Source organism: Danio rerio, chromosome 8, assembly GCF_049306965.1.
Source record: "Danio rerio strain Tuebingen ecotype United States chromosome 8, GRCz12tu, whole genome shotgun sequence".
Taxonomy (NCBI): domain Eukaryota; kingdom Metazoa; phylum Chordata; class Actinopteri; order Cypriniformes; family Danionidae; genus Danio; species Danio rerio.
In genome coordinates this window covers 17,912,736-17,936,825 of record NC_133183.1, presented here as the reverse complement: position 1 = coordinate 17,936,825, position 24,090 = coordinate 17,912,736, and the positions used below count along the sequence as shown (strand labels likewise).

The 24,090-nt window shown below is 38.7% G+C and overlaps 1 long non-coding RNA gene across 1 annotated transcript in view; it reads left to right on the top strand.

The window, feature by feature from the left end:
• LOC141375597 (uncharacterized) overlaps window positions 1-24,090 on the top strand; it is a 127,506-nt gene that overhangs the window by 92,226 nt on the left and 11,190 nt on the right. Inside the window, exon 3 of the long non-coding RNA XR_012384185.1 lies at window positions 15,000-15,099. This is a non-coding gene — a long non-coding RNA (uncharacterized lncRNA). The remainder of the gene's footprint in view (window positions 1-14,999; window positions 15,100-24,090) is intronic.

The window sequence follows — 24,090 nt, the reverse complement described above, 5'->3', positions numbered from 1 at the left end:
TCTCCGGAGAGCGCGCTCAGCTGATGCTGTACTGTCTGAGAGAGCTCGACAGTAAAATAGTGGTCCCACTGAAACTATTTCAGAGGCTCCTGGGGCATATGGCATCCGCAGCCGCTTCATGCCGCTCGGATTATTCTATATGAGACCACTTCAGCACTGGCTTCACGATCGAGTCCCCAGACGCGCATGGCACGCGCGCGCACACCGAGTCTCTGTTACTGCGCTGTGTCGCCGCGCCCTCAGCCCTTGGAGCGACCCCTCGTTCCTACAGGCCTGGGTGTCTCTAGAACAGGCGTCCAGTCTTGTTGTCGTTTCAGCAGACACTTCCAACACGGGCTGGGGGGCTGTGCGTTGCGGGCATGCGGCTGCGGACCTGTGGAAAGGTACCCAGTTGCATTGGCATATCGCCTGGAGCTGTTGGCAGTGTTCCTCGCTCTCCACCGTTTTTTTCCGGTGCTGGAGCGGCAACACGTGCTGGTCAGGACGGACAGTACGGCGGCGGTGGCGTATATCAGCCGTATAGGGGGTATGCGCTCTCGCCGCATGTCTCAGCTCGCCCGCCGTCTGCTCCTCTGGAGTCATCCGCGGCTGAAATCGCTGCACACCATTCATATTAAGGCAAGCTCAACCGTGCAGCCGATGCGCTCTCACGGCAGCCTTGCGTCCTGGAGAATGGAGACTCCACCCCGAGTCTGTTCAGCTGATATGGGCGCGATTCGGGGAAGCCCAGATCGATCTGTTGCTTCCCCCGAGATCGCTCATTGCTAGTTGTTCTTTCCCTGACCGAGTGCTCTCGGCACGGATGCACTGGCTTACAGCTGGCCTCGGGGCACGCGCAAATACGCGTTTCCCCCAGTGAGCCTGCTCGCGCAGTTACTGTGCAAGGTCAGGAAGAGGACGAGGAACAGGTTGCTGGTTGCGCCCCTCTGGCTCAACCGGACCTGGATGTCAGAGCTCTCCCTCGCGATAGCCCTCCCCTGGCAGTCCCTTCGAGAGAGCACCTACTCTCTCAGGGACAGGGCACCACCTGGCACCCTCGCCGATCTTTGAAGAGATTTTAGACGCGAGGAAGACTTAGGTAACCTCCGATTGCGGTGGCTAATACCGTCACTCGGGCTAGAGCCCCCTCCCCGAGCGCGCCTATGCCCTGACGTGGAGTCTATTCACTGAATGGTGTGTCTCTCGCTGAGAAGACCCCCGTAATTTGCCAGATCAGCGTTGTGCTTTCTTTACGCCGAGAGAAGCTGGAGAGTAGGCTGTCGCCCTCCACACTCAAGGTTACGTGGCTGCCATCTCCGCTCTCATAACGCGGTGGCTGGCAGCACCGTGGGAACGCATAACCTCATCATCCGGTTCCTCAGGGGCGTTAAGCGAATTAATCCATCCCGCCCCCTCTCATGCCCTCTTAGGATCTCGCCCTCGCTACACAAGCCGCGTCAGATCCCTTCGATCCTCGACTCAGTATCTTTCTGTCCCTGAAGACAGCTCTGCTGGTCGCGTTGATATCGATTAGAGGGTCGGGGACCCGGAGGCATTTTTCGGTCAGTGACTCGTGCCTGTAATTGGGCTGGCTTCTCTCACGTCCTGAGACCCCGCCCGCGATATGTGCCCAAGGTTCCTACCACTCCGTTTTAATACGAGGTAGTGAGCCTGCAAGCGCTGCCCTCGGAGGAGGCAGACCCAGCCCTTCTTTATTGTCCAGTTCGCGTTTTGCGTATTATCCGGACCGCACTCAGAGTTTAGATCATCTGAGCAGCTCTTCGTCTGTTATAACGGTCGGCAGCAGGGAAGTGCCGTACCGAAATAAGTTCCCACTAGATTGTGGATGCCTTTCTTTCACTATCAGAGCCGAGATAAGCCGCGTCCCCCGAGAGCGCGTGCGCATCCTCTCGAGCGCGCGCACGCGGCGCCCCTCTAACAGACTTCTGTAGAGCTGCGGGCTGGGTGACACCCAACACATTTGCAAGGTTTTACAATCTGCGAGTGGAGCCGGTTTCCTCAAGGGTATTAGGTAACCCTTGGTGATTGAGGAAACAATTCGGTAGGGTGTTGAAACACGCTTGCTGCGCCATTTTCCCTAACACGGAGATACGTGCGCCTTTTTATCTGTCAGTAAAGTTCCCCGTCAGGTGAGCCCTGCAGATTCCTCCGTGGCCCCCAGCACTGACTCAGCGGAGGAGTCACTTGCTGGCCCACTACGTTGTAGGTCTGCCCGCTGGTCAGCCCGCGTTTTGGGTAAAGGTGCCTGCTATGCGTGATCCCCACTAGGCGATCCCATATGCTTATTCCGCCACGGTTAAGTCCCCCCCCTGGGCGGACCCGTGTCTTCCCTCCCCGCTAACCACTCTTTTGCTATGCGTACTCCCCCTTTTTAGGGCTAGTCCATATGTAAATTCTGCCATCTATCCCCCCTTGGGTAACGGATGGCCTCCGCAGCGTCCTCCCTATCGGGATTGCACGCTTCCCAACGTACTGTCGTATTTTCCTAGAATTATCTAGATGCTCACGACTTCCCAAAAAATATATCTAAATCCGTAAAACTTCTGTTGAAGTAGGATAAATTAGGGCCAGGGACACGTTGGAGGACCGCGCCCCCCATGATGCGGGTGCGTCACGCTTGCTTGACTATCTCCTCATCGGGGGTGTTGGTAAGGTGCAGTCATTATGGCGCTTTCAATGGGCTCCCAATGCGTGGATTTTACAAATCAAATCCACTTATAGTGCTGAAGTTCCCCCCGAAGGGGAACGTTCGAGGTTACTAAAGTAACCCTTCGTTCCCCGAGGAGGGGAACGGAAGCACTATACTCCGTCGCCATAATGACTGTCCCCTAGCTGTTGAAAGTCTCTTCAGCTTAAAAAGGATAGCGTCTGCTGGCGCCAGGTGAGCTTATATACTCAGTTGATTGCTTATGCCGCTCACCTGCGCAGGCTTGCGCTGCCAATTCATTCTTAATTGGCCCGTTCAATACTCTTTCAGACGAGTAGCTTCTGAACCGAACCTCCCAATGCGTGGATTTTACAAATCAAATCCACTTATAGTGCTTCCGTTCCCCTCCTCGGGGAACGAAGGGTTATTTTAGTAACCTCGAACGTTATTCCATTACTTAATTGTTATGTCTGTTACCATGATGATGTTTAGTAGTTATGCGAATGACACTGAGCATCTTATTTATTAGCATGTTTCTCTGCTTGTGGGAAAAGTTGTTTGTGAATAACTATGCTGCTCAAAATTACTGTTCTTGTAAAGTACACAATAGCTATGTTTCCATCCGAAAATGCAAATGAACCTTATGCGCAAAACTGTATTATCGCATAAAAGATGTGCGAATAAAGCATGGTTTCCATGCGACGAGTCAAAGCGAACAAAATTGTCACTTTCTTATTATCTGGTGCCAAATATCAACAGTAAAAACAGAATTTGCTGCAGTAGGAGAAGCTGCCTCGATCTTTTCTTCATTCAATAAATGACTTGTGCCTCAGAAGGCAATCCTGACACGCAGTGAACACGCGGTGGCATTTGAAGGTGTCACGCGGAGCACAGACGCTCTTGATTCTGGAGGTCATTAACAATATAAAAACACTAATATTTAAACGGTAAGGCATTTTAGAATGACCAAAACAACATTTCAGATGTTTTACGATGTGCTCAGCCTGCTGGTTTGTCCATTCTCACACATTTTCATCATTACATGATCTCTTCTCACAAAATCACATGACCTTTTTTAATGCGCATACTGAAATTTGTGCGGTAAAAGTGTTTTCATTGTAGTTAATGCGCATCTTTTATTATCGAATAAAAAGTTGATCCTACTCAGTTATGTGCTTAAGTTTTTCATGCACATTTTCAAAATGTATGCGCATCATGGTGTTTCCATCAACCAGTTTTTGTATGCGTATATGCAAAATGCACATGAAAACAGGTAGATGGAAACATAGCTACTGTTAGCCATTAGCATAACAAGAGCTTATCTGATAAATAAACTATCAGAAAGATCATTCGGCTTCCTAACAATCGGGTTAATTGAGCTCCACAAACTTATCTGATAAATAAAGCACTTAAACGAGGGAAGAACTAAACAACAACTACAAATATAATACAAACACAAGGCTGGTCGACACAATTGAGGAGTTTGGTGGCAAGTCAGGCCTTTTAAACATGGTGAACCAGCTCCTGATTGGTGCGCCGCGTGTGTCATAATGGTGATTGACAGCCTTCTTAACCAATGGTAGCAAACCTAGGACAGGACAGTGTACACAACGGAAAAGAGATGCTAAAGCGAAACTTAAAACAAACACAAAACACCTCAAAACATACTTTAAACGTAACAATATAAATGACTCATGACCATATATGGTTGTGTTTTTGTCTGTGTAACAAAGGATATGATGTGTTGTTGTTAGTACTTCAAAACATAGGTGTATTAATGAAAGCACCAGCGTCTGTTAGTTGCATGGAAGAAAGCTACCTTTTTCAAAAATCTTTTACTTTTTGTGCCCCATAGATGAAACAAAATCGCACTGTTTTGTAACGACATGAGGGTGAGTAAATGATGACAGAATTCTCACTTTTGCTTCAACTATTTCTCTAAACTAGAGATAGATTAAAGTCATGCTCTTAGGTATGTTCATATAGGTTCACTGGTGTTCTGACAGTCCTATTTGTCTAGAAATGTGTTTAAAAAATGTGTCAGAAATCTAAATGTAATACATAGATCAACCTGAGTATGTTGTCACAGTGTGGTGAATCAGCTTCCTCTGAAATGAAGCTGGAAACCAGCAATAATTTAAAGTTGGACGCTGAGAATCAAAGTCAGTCAGTAGTGAGTCTGTGATCATTAACGTCCAGCTCTGTTCGGCTCATTGACCCTAATACTACCGAGAGACGTTAGCAAGACCTCCTTCTAGCACTGGCATTTGGCCAATTCAATGATTTCGGTTTGAAAGTGAGCACTTTTAAGGGTGTAGGAGTGCACATTTTGAACACATTACCTGAAATGAAGCACTGCTACTTTATTTTAAAAACGATTGTTATGATAGCATACATGTTAGTGTGCTTTTGTTAGTTTTGCTATTTATAGTGATATTTATAGCTGTTTTTTAGGGAACACTTGTAAAATATTGCATCATGTGTAATATTGAGCACACATGTTCAGGTCATTTTTATATATTTTGCCTTATTCAATACATATTGTATTAAAGCAACTCTACAGAGATGACTGAAAAATAACAGAATCAGTCACAATTCATGCTTCATCAAATGAGACCATTTTAAATTCTGATTGTAAAAGGGACTCTAAAAGACAATAGGATCATTGTTCAGCTCAGGTTATTGTTAGTTCAGGTTGATAACTTTTATAAATCATGACACATTCAGTTCAGCTAGAAATTGCTCAATTGAAAACAATAGTGTCATTTTTATTTAGCTTGAGTCAGTTTAAATCTTTTTTCAGCTCAAAACCATTGTCTGTTTTAAATGTATACGATTTTTTTATGATAAAAACTTGCTGATCAGACACAATATGGTTTTATTTGAACACTGTAAAAATTGGCTGTGATTGCAATGCTAAAAACTGTCAATATGATACAGTAAAAATCTTCAACCTGTAATACTACATATACGGTGATTAACCCTAAATTGACTTTCCTTGGATTTCCTGCAGGCCACTTCGCTTTTTCTACTTTTTGTTGACATTACTATGGTTCTTTTTAGTCCCCCCTCATCAGTTATGGGCATTAGAGTTTTATGTTACATCACATGTTAATAAGTAATGGTTATTCATTACTAAATTTTTATGTCTGTTACCATGCTGGTGTTTAGTAGATGTGTGAATGATACTGAGCATCTTATAAATATTAATATGTTTCTCTGCTTGTGGGAAGTTGTTTGTGATAAGCTTTGGTTCATCAAATGTATACCTGAAGGATGCTGGCAATAGAGTTGAAGGTCCGTGTGCAGTTTATAGTAACACTTTATTTTAATGGTCCAATTGAGTATTAGTAGATTGTTTGCTTAATATCTGTTGGTACTGCTCCTTTAAAAGGCCTAACCCTAACCCTAACCCTAACCCTAACTGACTATAAGAAACTTTGCAAGTACATGTCAACTCACACTAACCCTAACCGTTACCTAAGAGTCTACTTTGTACCATATTTTTTACTGTGAAATACCCAAAACAAGTGACAGTTCATTGGGTCTAAATAAGGGGTGGTCAACCTTTTGGCATGGATAATTTCACACATTCATTAATTCATTTTCTTTTCGGCTTAGTCCCTTTATTAATCTGGGGTCGCCACAGCGGAATGAACCGCCAATTTATCCAGCAAATGTTTTACGCAACGGATGCCCTTCCAGCTGCAACCCATTTCTGGGAAACATCCACACACACTCATTCACTACGGACAATTTAGCCTACCCAATTCACCTGTACCACATGTCTTTGGACTGTGGGGGAAACCGGAGCACCTGGATGAAACCCACACGAATGCAGGGAGAACATGTAAACTCCACACAGATACGGCAACTGACCCAGCCGTGGCTCGAACCAGCGACCTTCTTGCTGTGAGGCGTCGTCGGGCATGCATAATTTTTCTAAATAAAATTTAAAAATAAAGAAAAAAGCATTACTTTAGTCAATTATAAGGTTAACTATTGCATTATTATTGTGTACATTTCATAATTAACTTATTACAAGAAAATAGTTCAGTGCACAGCATTTAATTGAAACATTTAATTCAAGCTCGCTTGAATTTAAAGCTCAACAATAAAACAAACAGACAAAAGGTTACGTTATATTAGAAAAGACAATCTGTATTAAAGGCAACCCCCTGACCATCCCCTTAATTTTTACTTTTCTCAGATGGCGGGCCAAATCAAAGGTTATGATGGGCCAACTATTTTCTAGTTTAGGCATTTCTGGTCTAAATGGACCCAAAATGTGAAAATTATTCAGTGGATTATGGTTCAATTGTCTTTAAATTCAGATTTATTGCAATTTGTTTGTTTCTTCTGCTACAGTTTGCAGATGGCATTCTTAGATCCCCTTCGGTTCAGTGAATGTACACAGAGGTCACGTCAAATCCATGAGACTGCCAGTATGCATTAATGTATCATTTGGGACAGGGCCAGATTGATAGTCATCAAAAATGTTCTTTATAAAGTACAGTCATAAATGCAAAATTCTGCCAGTACTTTTGACCTTAAAGTAACATTACCACCATCTGCATGATTCAGTCTGTTCTCCGCTCAAGAGGACTTAACTTTTGCCTTTGCCGAAGGCTCTGTTGACAAAATAAATCCATTTACTGTCAAAAGACACCATGCTGAAATGCTCTCGCCTTTCTCATAACTTCCCACTGGTCTCTAGCCAAACAAGCAAAGGCATCTCATGACCTTATTATTGAGGAGAAAATGGCTGTTTTGTGTTTGTTTTCGGACCATATGGCTCCATTAGTGGCGTAATGACCCTGAGGCCCCTCGAGCTCCACACTGCCCCCAGTGGCCACTCATCTACCCGCATTCATGATGCTTTTCTGCACGCTCCAATTAACACCCAGAAAATGCTCATTTGCTGTTTGTGATGTTGTGCATCTCTGGGTTTTTACCTGTTGATTCGACTAAGGCATTGACTTTGCACATGCATTATGCAAGTGTGCTTGCCAACAGGTTTTTAGTTTGTTTCCTGGATTCAGTTCATATGATACCAGTCTATGAAGAAAAAAATCTGACTAATATATATTTTAAATGTATGCTACATCCGTGAGGAAAAAAACAAAAGAATGTAGTTATTTTAAATGAATTTTTGAAACTATTATGTTCAAATATGTGTTGATAAAAATCTTTTCTCCTTTAAACAGGATAATATTTTAAAAAGAATGAAAATTTTTTATTTATTTTAATAAAACTTTTAAATTATTTATTAGAAAGGACTAATAATTTTACGTTCAACTGTGTATATGTACACAACAATAAATATTTTATTGTACTTAGAAAATAATTAGTTAAATGTATTTTAAGCACTTTTAATATATGTTTAAAACATTTTCAAAATACAAAACAAATCAAATACTTATATATATAAAAAAAAAAAAAAATATATATATATATATATATATATATATATATATATATATATATATATATTTATATATATATATAACATTTTAAAATATATTTTATGTATTTCCTTTAATATTTTATATATTGCAAGTTAAATGAATTGTAACATAGATGTTTTCCCTCTAGTTCTTAGCATTGTTTGAATGGTAAAATTGCTTTTATTCAAGGTGACTTGTAATGAATAAGTATGCATTTAAAATATACATTTGAGTTTTTAAGCCACAAGCAGTTTCAAAATAGAGACCAAATGTTTTTATGTTAATGTCTATGGAGTTGAAGCTCTGCTGTGAAATACAAGACAAAAATACAGGTGTGTGCAAAATAAAGTATGAAATGTGAAAAAATTAAAATATGAAAAAAAATTAAATTTGTCTGAAGACATTTTTGGATGGACTAGTTTTATAGGAAGACACCAGGTAAAATAGTGTTTTACAGATTTAATGACCTTATTCTGTCAAAATTAAACCGTTGTATAGTTGTTTTGTACAACTTATTCTTTTGCTCTTAGCTAATTTTCTATTAATTAATTGTTAATATTCTTTTATTTAATTTTTACTTTCTTTTCCTTATATTATTGGTGTTTCCCCTTTCATGCATTCATTCATTCATTCATTCATTCATTCATTCATTCATTCATTCATTCATTCATTCATTTTACCCTTTCTTTTTTGTGCATTTATTTAGGTTGCTATGTACTTTTCTCAATTAATGTTTCATGATTCCTTTATTCGTTCTTTCATTAAATCTGTGATTAATCAGGTTACTTAAATTAATTTTACTTTATTCTGAACCTTCATTATAACCCCTTTTTCCAGCTCTGGCTAAAAATAACAGTTATTGTTTCAAGTTCTGTATTGGTTCCCATCCAATTAAAAGGAACTTAAAATGGCCATCAGAGTGGCAGCATCAGGCAAGATTAATAAGTAAATAATGTGTATTAATATAGTGCATTTATTGTGCATGGCCATACACCCAAAGCACTTCACAATCATGCGGGGGTCTCCCTACTCCACCACCAATGTGCAGCATCCACTTGGATGTTGTGACAGCAGCCACAGGACAATGGGGCCAGTGCGCTCACCACACACCAGGCATTGGTGGAGTGGAGAGACAGTGATGGAGCTAATGTGGGGGATGTGGATAATTGAGAGGGCATGATGGGTAAGGGCCGATAGAGGGAATTTGGCTAGGACACGGGGGTTACACCCCTACTCTTTATGAGAAGTGTAATGGGATTTTAACAACCGCAGAGAGTCAGGACCTCGGTTTAACATTTCATCCGAAAAATGGCGCTCACTGACAGTATAATGTCCCATTCACTATATTGGGGCATTAGGACGCACACAAACCACAGATTGAGTACCCCCTGCTGGCCTCACTAACACCACTTCCAACTGCATCCTAGCTTTCCCATGTGGTCTCCCATCCAGGTACTGACCAGGCTCAGCCCTGCTTAGCTTCAGTGAGTAACTGGCTGCAGGGTGATATGGCTGTGGCGTATCATAATATTAAGATCATCATATCAATTAATTCCTCATCTTCATTATTTAAGTAACATTATAATTGTTTCACATAATTCTTAATGTTGTAATATATATTTTCAATATATTCATTTGAGGACAAAACCTTCTGTAACATTCTCTACTATCAAATTGCTTAAATCTCAAGACATTTTAGCTACAAATTTTCCATCTCCGTATGATTATTATTTTTTTCACTTGAAGAGATATACTCAGCCTCTTTAGTCCCCTCATGGGATTAGAACATGGCCTTCAAACATGATTTGATGTTAATCATTAATTAGCGTGTGTTTAATGAGACCAAATGCTTTAATAACAAGCTGTGTAGTGATTCCCCTACAAGCCTGGCATTAGCAAGGTCAATCTACATGGCGTTCGGTGACTGTAGAAGCAACACCAAAGCTCTGGCGTCACGCCTGTAATGCAAACGTATGACAGTTGATAAACTTTTCATGCCCAAAAATAGGATTCAACTTTCAATCTGCGTAGCATGGGTCTGATAAAGAGTGTGAGTCACCTGTTTGCTCAGTTAAAGTGAGTTCGTCGTCCTCACTGATTCTCAGGTGGGAACGGCAGGTTAATGAATGGAAAGTCAAGAGCTCAAGGGTACGGTCTTAATGCCTGTTATGATAATAGATATCACAGCAGACTCCTGGAAAGTCAGACCAACTTTTTTTATTAAAGGGAAAGTTCAAACTAAAAAAATCAGTTGTATAATCATGATGTTATCACCCTGGTGTCATTCTAAAATAGCATATTTTGGGAAAACGCACCCTTTTTGTGGTCTTTTTTGTAACTTCAGGGCAATTCCGACATTGTGAATGTGACACTTAAATTCATAATGACAGCTGAAATATGTTAGTACAAATACATTTCTTACAATACCTAAAGGATTAGTTCACCCAAAAATGAAAATTACTCTTAACTTACTCAACCCCTCCTCTGTGTATTTGATTTTCTTAAGTCGGATGAACACAGACAGAGTAGTTTTACATACTTTTTAACAGACCATATAATGGTGTTGGTTAGTAGTTTTTTTTAAGCGTCCAAAAGCATATACAGTTGAAGTCAGAATTATTAGTCATCCTAAATTATTAGTCCCCCTGTATAACACATTTCTAAGCATAATAGTTTTAATAAGTAGTTTCCTATAACTGATTAATTTTATCTTTACCATAATAAAAGTATGTAAAACTTCTACCATGAAACTCTATGCGCTCCCAGGCTCATAGGTCACCTAATCTGCTCCTGCGTCATAACTACATGGCGCAGGAAATTGGTTGCTGCCACATCGGCAGCCAATGAGCTTGCACCTTATCAGTTTTAATGCTCTGCGTTGTTTTACGCAGTTTAAGCTGCAGCGCATTTTCGGAGACCTTCCTCCACACAAATATTCTTTTCCATACTAAACCCAGAGAGTGCTCATGACAGAAAAAATATATTACAATTTTTTTCAAGATGCTAGTTTTCAGCTTAAAGTAACATTTAAAGGCTTAATTAGGTTAATTTGGGTAACTAGGAAAGCTACAGTAATTAGGCAAGTCATTGTATAACAGTGGTTTGTTCTGTAGACAATTAAAAAAATACATTGCTCAAGGGGGCTAATAATATTGACCTCAAAATGTTATTTAAAAAATTGAAAACGGCTTTTATTCTAGCCTAAATAAAACAAAAAAAAAGGCTTTTTCCAGAAGAAAAATATTATCGGAAATACTGTGAAAAGATTCCTTGCTCAGGGCGAGGCAGTGGCGCAGTAGGTAGTGCTGACTCCTCACAGCAAGAAGGTCGCTGGGTCGCTGGTTTGAGACTCGGCTTAGTTGGTGTTTCTGTGTGGAGTTTGCATGTTCTCCCTGCCTTCGCGTGGGTTTCCTCCGGGTGCTCCGGTTTCCCCCACAGTCCAAAGATATGCGGTACAGGTGAATTGGGTAGGCTAAATTGTCCGTAGTGTATGAGTGTGTGTGTGAATATGTGTGTGTGGATATTTCCCAGAGATGGGTTGCGGCTGGAAGAGCATCCGCTGCGTAAAAACTTGCTGGATAAGTTGGCAGCGGTTCATTCCGCTGTGGCGACCCCGGATTAATAAAGGGACTAAGCCGACAAGAAAATGAACGAATGAGATTCCTTGCTCAGTTAAACATCATTTGGGAAATATTTGAAAAAGAAATTCACAAGGGTGCTAATAATTTTGACTTCATCTGTATATCTGTTGTAAACTAACCCATGCACCACCAGGGGATTAACGCATGTCTTATGAATTGAATCAATTTTGTAACAAAAATATTTCAAATTTTAGAATGACAAACTCAAATTTTCCCAAGGAATGCACATTCTAGGCAACTTCTTGGCGGATGTATGATGCATAATGTAAGACACATTTGTAGTTAACACAGCAAAATCCCCAAACTTAAAATCCTGGAGTTATGCTGTTTTAATGTGTTAATGTTATGGTGTTGAATCCTCTGACTGGTGAAATTATTGAGAGTCTGACTTTATTAACACTGGTAGTGCAATAAACCATCCATCCTCACCATGAGAAGAAATAAATTGACATTTTTAACCAGGATTCCATAAAACAATTATTAACTGGTGAAATACAAAAGGTAAGGGATGCTTTCACAAAGTTAAAGCTTTGAGGGCGCACACTCTGTTTTTATTTTCATGGTCAAATTGCTTTGACTCGCCATACAGTGAGACGAGCTGCTCATTTACTGGAAATGTATAGATGATGAGTTTTCTTTAACCTTATTTACATGCAAATGTAGAATTGCATTATTTAAAAGCAATATTTTCTTGACATGCTTGCCCAAAATTGTTAAGAGTAATATACTGTGTAATGCTTCTGTAATGGTTCAGGTGACAACATAGATGAGGATCCAAATGCAGCTTTATTTAGAAATGTCATACAGGCAAGGTCAACACAGGTACAGACAGAAGCATGTAGGTAATCCAAAGAGTGGTCAATATCACAGGCGAATGGTTGAGGAAGGCTGGGAAACAAACAGAAACAGTAAACAAACAAGGGTCAAAGAACAACAGGGAAAATGCTTTGAAATGCTCATTATAGTATACAAGACTCAGAAATGGATGAATGAGTGTATGGTGTCCATATAGTTCAAGTAATCAGTGGTGATGAACTGCAGCTGTGTGTAATCAGGAGGTGAGCTTAAACTGGTGTGTGAGTGCAATGCATGATGGGATTTGTAATTTATGAGAATGATAGGGAGTGATAAGGCTACATCACTGATGATTTTAAGTTATACAGTAGTCACAAGCCATCTAGTTTTCTTGTTTGTTGTTGTCTTCTGTAGTAACAAACTATGTTCTAAGTGGATCCTGCGAGATGCATCTATAGACGGATTTCACGCGGCCGCCTTTTAAAAAACAAAACAAAATCGAGGCTGTGGTCGGAAGAAACCCGGAAGTAATGCTTTGAGACACATAGAAACATTGTGTAACTTGCTGTATATCGTATCAGCGAAGAGAAAGTGACACAAATTTATCATTTCATTGCCTTCCGAGAGACCTGAAATTCTGTTCTGAAACTGTAAATTAATTTGAAAGAAGAAAGTCTTATAGCCCCCAACGATGGTTTAAGGGTGAGTAAATCATGGTGTAATTTTCATTTTTGAAAACTAATGAACTATTCTCTTAAGTTGGTCATGAAGATTCTCAAAGCACGCACTCTGAAGAATTCAAAAAAGACTTTTTTTTTTTTTTAAATAGCTCAAATGTGGTAAATAAAGGCATTTTTATGAGGAATTTCATAAAACAGGAATTTCAGCGCAAATGATTGAAAAATTACTGTCTGTAAATTAATTAGATTTTATAAAAATGTATAATTACATGATGAAGTGGTCTTTGGATAAAAATGAGTTATTTATAATGTATATTATGAGGAAAAACGAAGTGTGATGTTCAGTCTTCATTTATTGGAAACGATTGACCAGCACAGTTCTCAGAATGTCTCCTTTTGTCTCACGCTGATTATCGAAATCCCTATTGGTTCAAAAGAATATGAAGATGATATTTTCTTAACTTAACTGTTTTTTTTTTTAAAGTGTGTTATGTTCCTACAATTCTCTTTGTCTGCCATTGTTTGGAGGATTTCAAAAGAACAAACGAGTTTACGGCAGACTTTTTTTCTGCACAATAGATGAAAGATTTACGTTTTGTTTCCGTTATTTCAATTAATTAAACCCTTGAAAGGTAAATTGTGATTGACATTAATTTCCCATTGTTTTTGATAGGAGAACAATGAAAAACTGTCAGCAAGGCATAAAAACAACTTAATACTTCATGCAGAGAATGAGTTATCTGTGATTTAAATGTAATAATCTGATGCGCATGTGAGACAGCTTAATTAAATCAGATATGATTTAAATATCGTCTAAAGGATGTCTTTTGTAATGAAGGCATAGGAAAAATTGTCAAACGACAGTAATTGCTGTAAATTGAGGACTTTGCACAAGAATATATTATGGAAATTGCGAAAGTGGTCAAAGACCAATGAAAATCATTTAAAACATAAACTTACATTTTTAGTCTTTTTCATCTCTGCAGCTTGGTCATATACTGCCTGTTATCACATGCTTTACTAAAATGAAAATATTAAGATGAGATGAGTCTGCTACTATTACATGCTAATTCTCTCATGTATACATGTTTTAAATCTAGTCTAAGCTAATTATGCATACATACTTTATTTTTACTACATTCAGTGTCATTAAATATATTTTTCGTGGCTATACCATGCTAGTATTCACAAAACAACCAGACAACTTCAACAAAAAACCCTATATTTTGTGGATGACCAGCCTTTTTGGGGAAAATTGAATGTGTTAGCGATATACATTATAAAGATGTAATATTCTAGAAACCACAGTGACTAAAAGGTTAATCTCTTCAGACATCGTCATCTGGACAATTTGCAGTTTAAGGGTTTCAGTCAATTTGGAAGGATTTGCATTGTCAGTGAATGATTTCAGGGAAAGCAACGTTTGTCATATAATTAAATAAATCTCCACTTGGTTGCCAGATTAACGCCAATTTCTTTCATTTTTATGAGTGTTCTTTAAGTTGTTTATTTTGTTTTAGCTTATAAAACTGCTCTTTTACCCTTGTTAGACTGTGACCCCAACATATAAAATTGAAATGTTTTCTCTCATTTCGATCTGTGTATATATTAATCAATACATTTATTGTTTATGTTGCATTTGTTATTCATGTCTTAGGATTTTTATTTCATTTGCATTATATTTACTAACTAGGTAGACCCTAAAAGTAAGTAAATACAGTCATAATGTATTTATAAGGGCTCAACAAAAAGTACTTCATAACTATTCATAACTACTCCAAGCCTCTAGATTCGTGGAGCACAGAAACCTGAGGAAGTGAAACGTGTCCAGTGGATCCTATCAGTACCAATCTGGGTTTGAAGATCCTCTTTGTCCTCGGAAGGCAGCGGTGAGTCCTGTTGTTTTATTGACGTGTTGTTGCTCCAGTTTGACAGATTCACCTCATTTCGGCTCGCAGTTTCATTAATGTTGCTGATGCAATGTAGTGGTTGTGGCCTTGGACAGAATAATGTGCTTTGGGCAGAAATGGTAGCTGTACGAAATTTAGATGTGCAGAGGCTGGTCTTAAGGATACTGACTCTATGTTTTATTTATATATTTTTTAATGTATAGCTTTGGATTTTTATAAATAAAATAAGGCATGTGGTTAATATTAAATGATGTTATAAAACATCACATTACAAGCAGATATAACTGAGGTATATACAGTAGCATGAAACTGCACACAAGTTGACTTTGATCAATCTCACATCTTTGTACAGTATATCTTGTTTTGATGAATGTAGTTTCACATTAAAAATTAAAATTTGTCCTGTTTAGTTGCTGGTGCTTGTCACAATCACCAGCCATTTAATCCTTACAGATCGCTGGTAAACTCGCTGATAAACTCGCTGATAAACAGATCGCTTAGAACAACAAATCCGCTGGTATATGGACTAAAAGATCCAGTCATGCACCACACACTCACACCTGTTCCAGTTTTCCATTGATTAGACTCACACTGCTAAAGCAGCTCATGGACTGATTACACTCACATATATACAGCTCACTCTGACATCCTCATTGCTGAGTATTGTTATACTGCTAGTGAACATTACGAATCGATTTCCTTGCCTTGCTTTGCTGTGTTTTTGATCCTTGCCTTGTTTGTTTATGTTGTCTGCTACCTGCCTGTTTTATGACCATGACTCTGGACCATGACACCCCTGTTGTCAGCGTCACGTCACATTACAGTGTTAATAACAAGGTCCTATTATTTTTACAAAAACTAAATGAAATTAAACTTATGATTAATGCTTTCTGTGGCGTTATTGTTTGTGGTTAGTCCAGGGTACTAATTTAAACACATGGAACCTTATTGCAAAGTGTTCCCATAATGTTAAATGGCTAAAGGTACTTGCTTTATCCACAGATAAACTAAGTTCAATGCAAAGGGAGACATTGGTTTTTACAGAGTTCGCTTACAAAGTTTGTGGACTACAAAAAAATGCATCCGGGTTAATGAAGTCATAAAAACCTTCAGATTACCGGCATACACCTGGCACAGTGAAGGGGCCTGACCAGAGGTGCTGTAATGTTATAGCAGAGAATGCTAAAATGTCATACAAACGCTGCAATGTCCACAGAGTATGTTTTGTTTCTGCATTTGGGCTTCCAAAGGACACGACATAAAGAGAAGTGCTAACAGTTTAATTTGAATAATGTTCCAGAAAATTATAAAAAAATATATATGTAGTTAGCATTTGACAAAGGACAGCTTCCAGAATCTCTCCAAGGAGCAGCTCCAACTATAATAGAAGATGTGGATTGTGAGCCACAACCTGTAAGTGTTTTTACTCGCTAAAATTGATCCATTACATACAGTTTCTAGCTTTAACGGTATGTTGTAGCAAGGATGTAAACAAGGATGTAAACAATGGGAACTGCAGTTTAGCACCATTAACAATTTAGCTACAAATTCATATTTATCCGCCAAACCTGTGTAAACACCCACAATCTTCAGCAGAGCTTTATACAGCCGCTTCCCCTGCGTTACACATCTCAAATAACAAACTGGCAAAAGATATGTGAACGTTTTTATGTATGTGAACGTTTCAAACTGATACGGCCAACAGCTACTCTGACAGTATTTATACCATGGCAAAAAATGTGTTATTAGAGGCGCGACGCTTCCTGGTGACGTGGAGTCAATTCGGTAATCACAGCACATTGTTAGCTGACCAATCAGAGCCTCTCGAGTGCGAGCCTTTTGAATGAACTTGGAATTATGATAGTCATTTTTATGTTAGCTAAGTAGCTGTATATAATTAAAGTAAGATATATGAAAAAAATAAAAACACCTTGCTTTGCACCTCATAAACAACCAAGCAAGTATGTGTATTGTTACATTATCCTTAATATATAGAACTTTTTTATAAGGTTAACATTAATATAAATATTATCATCCTTCCCTGCATACTAGACTGCTACAACAAGTGCAAGGAAGAAATATCTGAGGTTTGCAAGGTTCATGACTTAACATGTTAATTAAACAGCTTTTTGCTTTTCTAAATAGGTCAAAGTAAGCAACAATGGGAGATTACTTAAGCCCACATCTTTAGCTAGTAAATGTCATCTAGAATACACAATATCCCAGAGTCTTGCACTTTGCATTGTGTTAGTAACACATTATACACATTATGTAACCTTACTGACCCAAACATGCCCTTAAAACATCCGCGCCCCCTTGTGAAATCCCGTGCTGTAATTATCGGATACGCAAAGCTGAGCAGATAAGGCTTGGAGACAGTGTCTAATATTATTACAGAAGGCCTTTAATAGAGGTAATGGGAGGCTGATTGGAGAGCTTTGTTAGGCTGTGGGGCGTTGGTGTGATGACCTGTGATTATCCAGGCTGTGTGTTGACTGGAAGAAGACCCCCTACCCAGCAGCAGCAGCCAGGGAAGCCCACCACATCATTACAGTGAGTTGTTTTGTCATGGAGGTAGAGCTAGTCCCTCATTAGAGCCAGTCGTTCTCGCGACTGCCTTTCCTCCCTCTCTTTGTCTTTCTCTGTCTCTGTCTGTGCCTATGAACTGTGTGAGCTCTGTGGCTCAGAGTGCAGTCCTTAGCCACTTGCCCACACACACACATGCTCTTACTTCACCAATAATCACATGGAACAAATAGAAGCCAAGCATACTTTTTTGGGGTGCCCAAACTAACCTGTCCACTCCAGTTTGCATACAGTGACACTACAGTTTTTTTATTATTACATTTTAAGGATGGCTTATATTCTGTTATATTTTGTGTCAGTCAGTTTTGTCTCGACAGCAAGGATGTCCCGGGGCCGGTGTGAAAGTGTTTAAGGGAGCTGTCACTTAGTTTATCCAGCAAATGCTTGATTTAGAAACGTATGGAACTGATATGAGAGTGATATTAAAAAGAAACAACCACAGAGTTTTTAAAATTCTTTTGTGTGAGGAACTACAGTACTTCCTTCTGCCATTGAAGTTGAGAGCAAAGTAAAAGCTGCTGTTACTAATTGAAGTATTATTTATGAGAAAGACATCAAATTAGCAAGAATCTTACCTATTATTCATTATTCAAGTCTTGTGTTGTTTATAATGAAACGGTAGGCTAGATCTGACTGCACAGGCAGTTTTTGCAACCATACAATATCATTAATTTTCCTTTGGCTTAGTCCCTTTAATCATCAGGAGTCGCCACAGCGGAAGGAACCGCCGACTTATCCAGCATATGTCTTAGATAGCGGATGTCCTTTCAGCTGCAGCCCAGTACTGGGAAACATCCACACATACTCATTTACACACACACACACTATGGCCAATTTAGTTTATTCAATTCAACTATACTGCATGTCTTTGGAATGTGGGGGAAACCAGAGCACCCGCAGGAAACCAATGTGAACAAAGGGAGAATATGCAAACTCCACACAGAAATGTCAACTGACCCAGCCGGTACTTGAACAAGCGACCTTTTTGCTGTTAGGTGACATTTCTAACCACTGAGCCACCATGTCACCCTCCATACACATTTCTTTACATGTAAAGGGAAACCTGGGTTAAAATGTTGTAATACGTATGCCACACCTGCATGTGGTGCTGTAAATAAACACAGACAGAGCAGCAAGATATGTTAAAATCAAAGAAGAATGCATTGAGCATACGCATTGAGTTCTCCTTCAGGATGCTAAGACTGTGGTGGATTTAAAAATATCAGACACATGTTAATGCACCGCTGCTGGTCATCTTGTTGATACAGTATTGATATGTTTTGTTGTAATAGTGTCAGTATGCTCAGCACAGGACAGCACTGTGATCCACCATTGTTATCAGTTGAAACATTTGGGGTTCTTCCTTCTTCTGGTCACATGGTACTGTGATATCATTGTTTCTCTAAAACGTTTTTCAGCTCTGAAATCGTTGTTCAATTAGTCATTTCAGGGCACCAACTGTGCCAGTGTCATGTGACCTAAATTCATTGCAGTGTATATAGGGCTTTAGGGCGTACTCACACTATGTACACTTGCCTTGAACCGGGCCAAAGCACGCTTGTCCCCCCTTCCGTCTCCCCCGACCGCCGGAACACACATTACTTTCGGGCCTGGGCACACTCATGTCATTGATGATGCCCTGTTCAGTAAGTGCTTTTGCTCAACACAGTGGAGATTTCTTTAGTTTTATCGTTTTAGCTGTTTTTGATGCGGTGACACAGTCAGATATTTAGCCGAACAGATCAGCCACATTTGACGCTCATAAACAATCATAAAGTCCATAAAGTTCGCATTTATTGAACTGTATAAATGATTAATAAATCCATATGAAACAGTCCCTTAACAGTCTTGTCTTCAGTTTCGGGCTCAGGCGTGTTTTGCACTCATACTACAAGCGTACCGCGCCAAAGCCCAAGTGAACCATGCTCTGCCACACTACTTCCAACCGGGTGAGGGCTGGCCAAGTGAACCGTGCCTGAACCCGATTTAGAGTACTTTTTTCAAACGATCCGGTAAACTGGCCTGGGCACAGTTCGGGTAGCATAGTGTGAATAAGCCCTTAGTTTAAATGTGGTATATAATGTTGGTGTATATATTTTTAGTAACCTATATAAAGTATTAGTATATATTTCTCCTTTGACGATGGTGGTTGCTGTGTTAAGGGTAAAACTAAAGTCTTTGTTTTGCTTTTATGCATTCTTTAAGTTTTTGCTGTTGACCATATAGAGCCTATGAATGTTGTGTGGGTTTTCGGCTGTGGAATTTTGACAAAGTGAGAGTTAATGATGTGTACATGTACAGAGTACTTCCAGTGTATAGTGAAATATGATTTCAGTAGATAGTATATGGAAATATTTTATTTGTATTTTTTATTTTTTTGCTGTTTGGTTTAGTTCGGCTCAGTGATATGTAACTGTAATATGGCCAGGACCTGACTGCACAGCTGTAATTGCATGCCTTAGAATGCTTACAAAAATCTTGAGATTGTTAATATTCATCATTTTTGTTTTATTATAGATCTAGTTTTAAATTAATCAAAGGGTTTCGATGCAAAGGCAAATATGTGATTGTAAAAGATGTGACAAATGAATGCTGATAGCCATTGGTGTTAACTTGGGTGTTAAATTACGCAAGTATGTACAAATACAGGTGAGGATCAACGATGACTCACAGTGCAAATATGTTGGAGAAATGTTTGCATTCTTAATAATAACATGGCCACCAATAGATTTAATAACTGAGTTAAATGAGGTAACTTCAGTCTAAGGAAAATAAATGTGTTCAGTAATTCATTTGCATAACATGTAGCAGAATATGGGCACAAATTGCTTCATTATTTTCTATTCTATCCTCATTTCCTTCTTGTTGGGCTTAGATGATAATTAAATTCTGCAAATGACTTTAACCCTTCAAAGGGACATGATATACCTGTAAATTAGCAAAATTCCAATAGCATTTTGAAAAATGTTATATCAGTTCAGATTTACTGAAAAACAGCATCTGGGAAGTGTTTACTTTAAGGTTACATGCTGCAGATACTGTTTGTGTATCTCTAGGAAACTGGAGAGTTAATTTAATAGCTAATTTGTTCCAAAGACACATGATCTGTGTATGTAGACCAAATTATTCAGCAACTGTTTTAGTTTGGGAGGGTCGTTTTTTGAGAAAGTGCCCCTGGCGGTGGAGGAAAGAAGGACACCGATATAATTTCAGAAAACCTTTTACATAAATGTCATTTTGCATTCTATCTTCATCAAATTTGAAATATAAACTCATAAGACACTTGGTTTTCAAGGTATATTTTTTCTAGGTCACTACATCAATGTTTTTCTGTGTTTGTATATGGAAAAACAAATATGAAACGCATTACAATTTTTCCTGCTCATCACTTCATAATGTATGAATGCAGCAAACCATTAGGAAGCATTAAAAGTGTCCAAAAAGATGTCCAAAACCTTTACAATCATGACCGAAAGACTGTTTAGACTGTACATTACTGATGAGAAGATGACGAATGTCTACTGTATGATGACTAAAATTGCCAAATGACCTTATGTAACAGCTCATATGCTGTAATATAACTTGTGGTATATGTACTCTGAGTGATATTTACAACAAATACTTTTACTCTGCACTACATTTTTGGGCAAGTAATGGTACTTTTACTTGAGTAAGATTTTTCAGTACTCTTTCTACCACTGTGTATAACTTATCATATATTTTACCATAACTCAAATATTTAGCATGAAAGCTTAAGGGTCTTCTTTCTAGTGATACCTAATTTATGTTTTCATATAGTTTAATACATAGTTTAATCATAATGAAGTAAAAATGTATAATATGCATGCATTTTAAAGAGATAGTCAACCCAAAAATTACTTACCATTTTCATTACACCCTTCACTTGTTTCAAACATTTATGAGTTTTTTTTTTATATGAACACAAAACAAATATAATTTAATAACTCTTATAGTATTGAAACAATTAAGTGAAGTGTGAGTAAATAGTGAGTATATTTTAATCTTTGAGTTAACTATCACTTTAAGTTCTGTGACTGTGGGAACATTTCAATATATAAAATTTTAAAACATCCGGCAACTAGACATTTTTTGTAACTTTAATAAAGATTGAATACTATACAATGTAGACTTTGCAGCGTTGATTATTCAATATCTGTACCTGAATAGTGAATACCTGAAAACTATAATTCACTTTTATCTTTACTATATTTTATTTATCTATGCTTGTAATTTATTTGTTATATATTATTTGAGATTCACAAAATCCCCCTAATCAATCCAAAATAAAAGTTAAAGTCAGAATTATTAGCCCCCCTGATTATTAGCCCACCTGTTTATTTATTATTATTATTTTTTTAAACCAATTTCTGATTAACGGAGAGAAGATTCTTTCAACTCATTTCTAAACATAATAGTTTTAATAACTGATTTCTAATAACTGATTTATTTTAACTTTGCCATGATGACAATACATACAGTTTTACTATATATTCTTCAAGACACTTCTATACAGCTTAAAGTGACATTTAAAGACTTAACTAGGTTAATTAGGTTAACTAAACAAAATAGGGTAATTATTTTTTTCCCTATAGACTATCGAACAAAAATAACTTAAAGGGGCTAATAATGTTGACCTTAAAATTGAGTTTGAAAAACTTAAAACTGCTTTTATTCTAGCTGAAATAAAACAAATCAGACTTTATCCAGAAGAAATTATGAGACATACTGTGAAAATTTCCTTGCTCTGTTAATGATAATTTGGAAAATATTAAAAAAAAAAAAAAAAAAAAAAAAAAAATATATATATATATATATATATATATATATATATATATATATATATATATATATCAAAGGGTGGTTAATAATTCTGACTTCAACTGTACATCACAGAAATACAAAACATCGTAATGTCAAATTTTTCCAATTTTGCACAGCCCCAATTCAAGTTTAAAGATATTTGTTAAACTAATTTCCATGACTTTTTCTGTTTTTCCAAAACTTTTCCAGCCCTGGTCAAAATTCTATGACTTTTCCTGGTACTTTATGACTGTATGATCCCTGTTCATTTATGCATCAATGCTTGTGTCCGACAGCTCGATGTTGTCTATGCCAGGCACTGAAATTTGCAAAACAATTGTATTGTTCTCTGCGGTAAATGATATCTATAACCCTAATTCACATACAGACACACAACATCACACTGTAACCATGCTCCACTGCCAGCCACAACAAATCCAGACTCGTATCAGCTGTGCTGCACAGCTTGAAGCAACAAACTGTAAACTGATATCACCCGGGTCTGAGAATTCCTGGTCCGGAAAGGCTCTAGTCTAGCAATAGAGCGTTGACATGCGCCCTGGTATGGTTTCCGATCACGTGGTGTGGGTTTTCGGCATCGGTTTTAGCATTCTAGGGTAGCAGGGTGTGTCCCCCCCCCCCCCCCCGACAGGGGCCTGGTGATGGAGAGTGGCTGGCCAGATGCTGTTTCATGCTAGATTAGCCCTCCTGTGGTCAATTTGCTTTTCCTAATGTCAGCTCCCCTCTGCTGTCGCCTAGCAACCGCTGCTGCAGCCAAGAGGCCCAGCCATGCATGCAGAATTCCACCTGCCATTTGTAAAGGAGGGTGTGTGTCTATGTGTGTGTGTGCATGTAAAATGTGGTACCGTGCATGTGTGAACTGGATCCAAATGCCCTCCAGACTTTAGATACTGAGGTAACTGTAAAAAAGAAAGCCGAAGTATGTATGTTACGTGACATTTTTAATTCCTATTCCTATTCCAATTGTCTTCCCAGTATAAAAATAGCCTCATTCCCCTTGTTCCATAGGTGAATACTGCATCACAATTTGTCTTCCCAAAATGACTGCTGCGTGATGATATATCAGCTGCTTGATTCCGCGCATATGTGTCTGTATATGAGCAGGAAGCAGCGAGCGAGCAAACGAATGGATCTTGATTACATTTGCAAGGCATGAGCTGAAGTGAAGGTCTGAATGAGATGCTCGGTGCTCAGCGTTAACGGCACACGATCCTGATGCTTCTCTGAATGCAAGAGAAGCGCTTTTTTTCTTTTGTACGTCAATACCAGCCTGGCCCTCCAGCTGTACAGTGTTCTGAATGATTCTGCACCGGAGCGATGGCGTTCCAAAAGAAATTATGTTGATGTGACGCCAGAGTAAGTTTAAGAGCGATCAGAAATGTGTTCTTGAATACTCCAGATGTTTTCAGCGCCACGCTTGTGTAGTTGATGGCTGATGAAACACTGTGCGTAATCTGCAGTATTATGAGAACACGTTTTTTGAGCTGATGATTTATGCCGATGACTTCTTGTTTCTTGCTCGAATCTGTAACGGAATTGTTT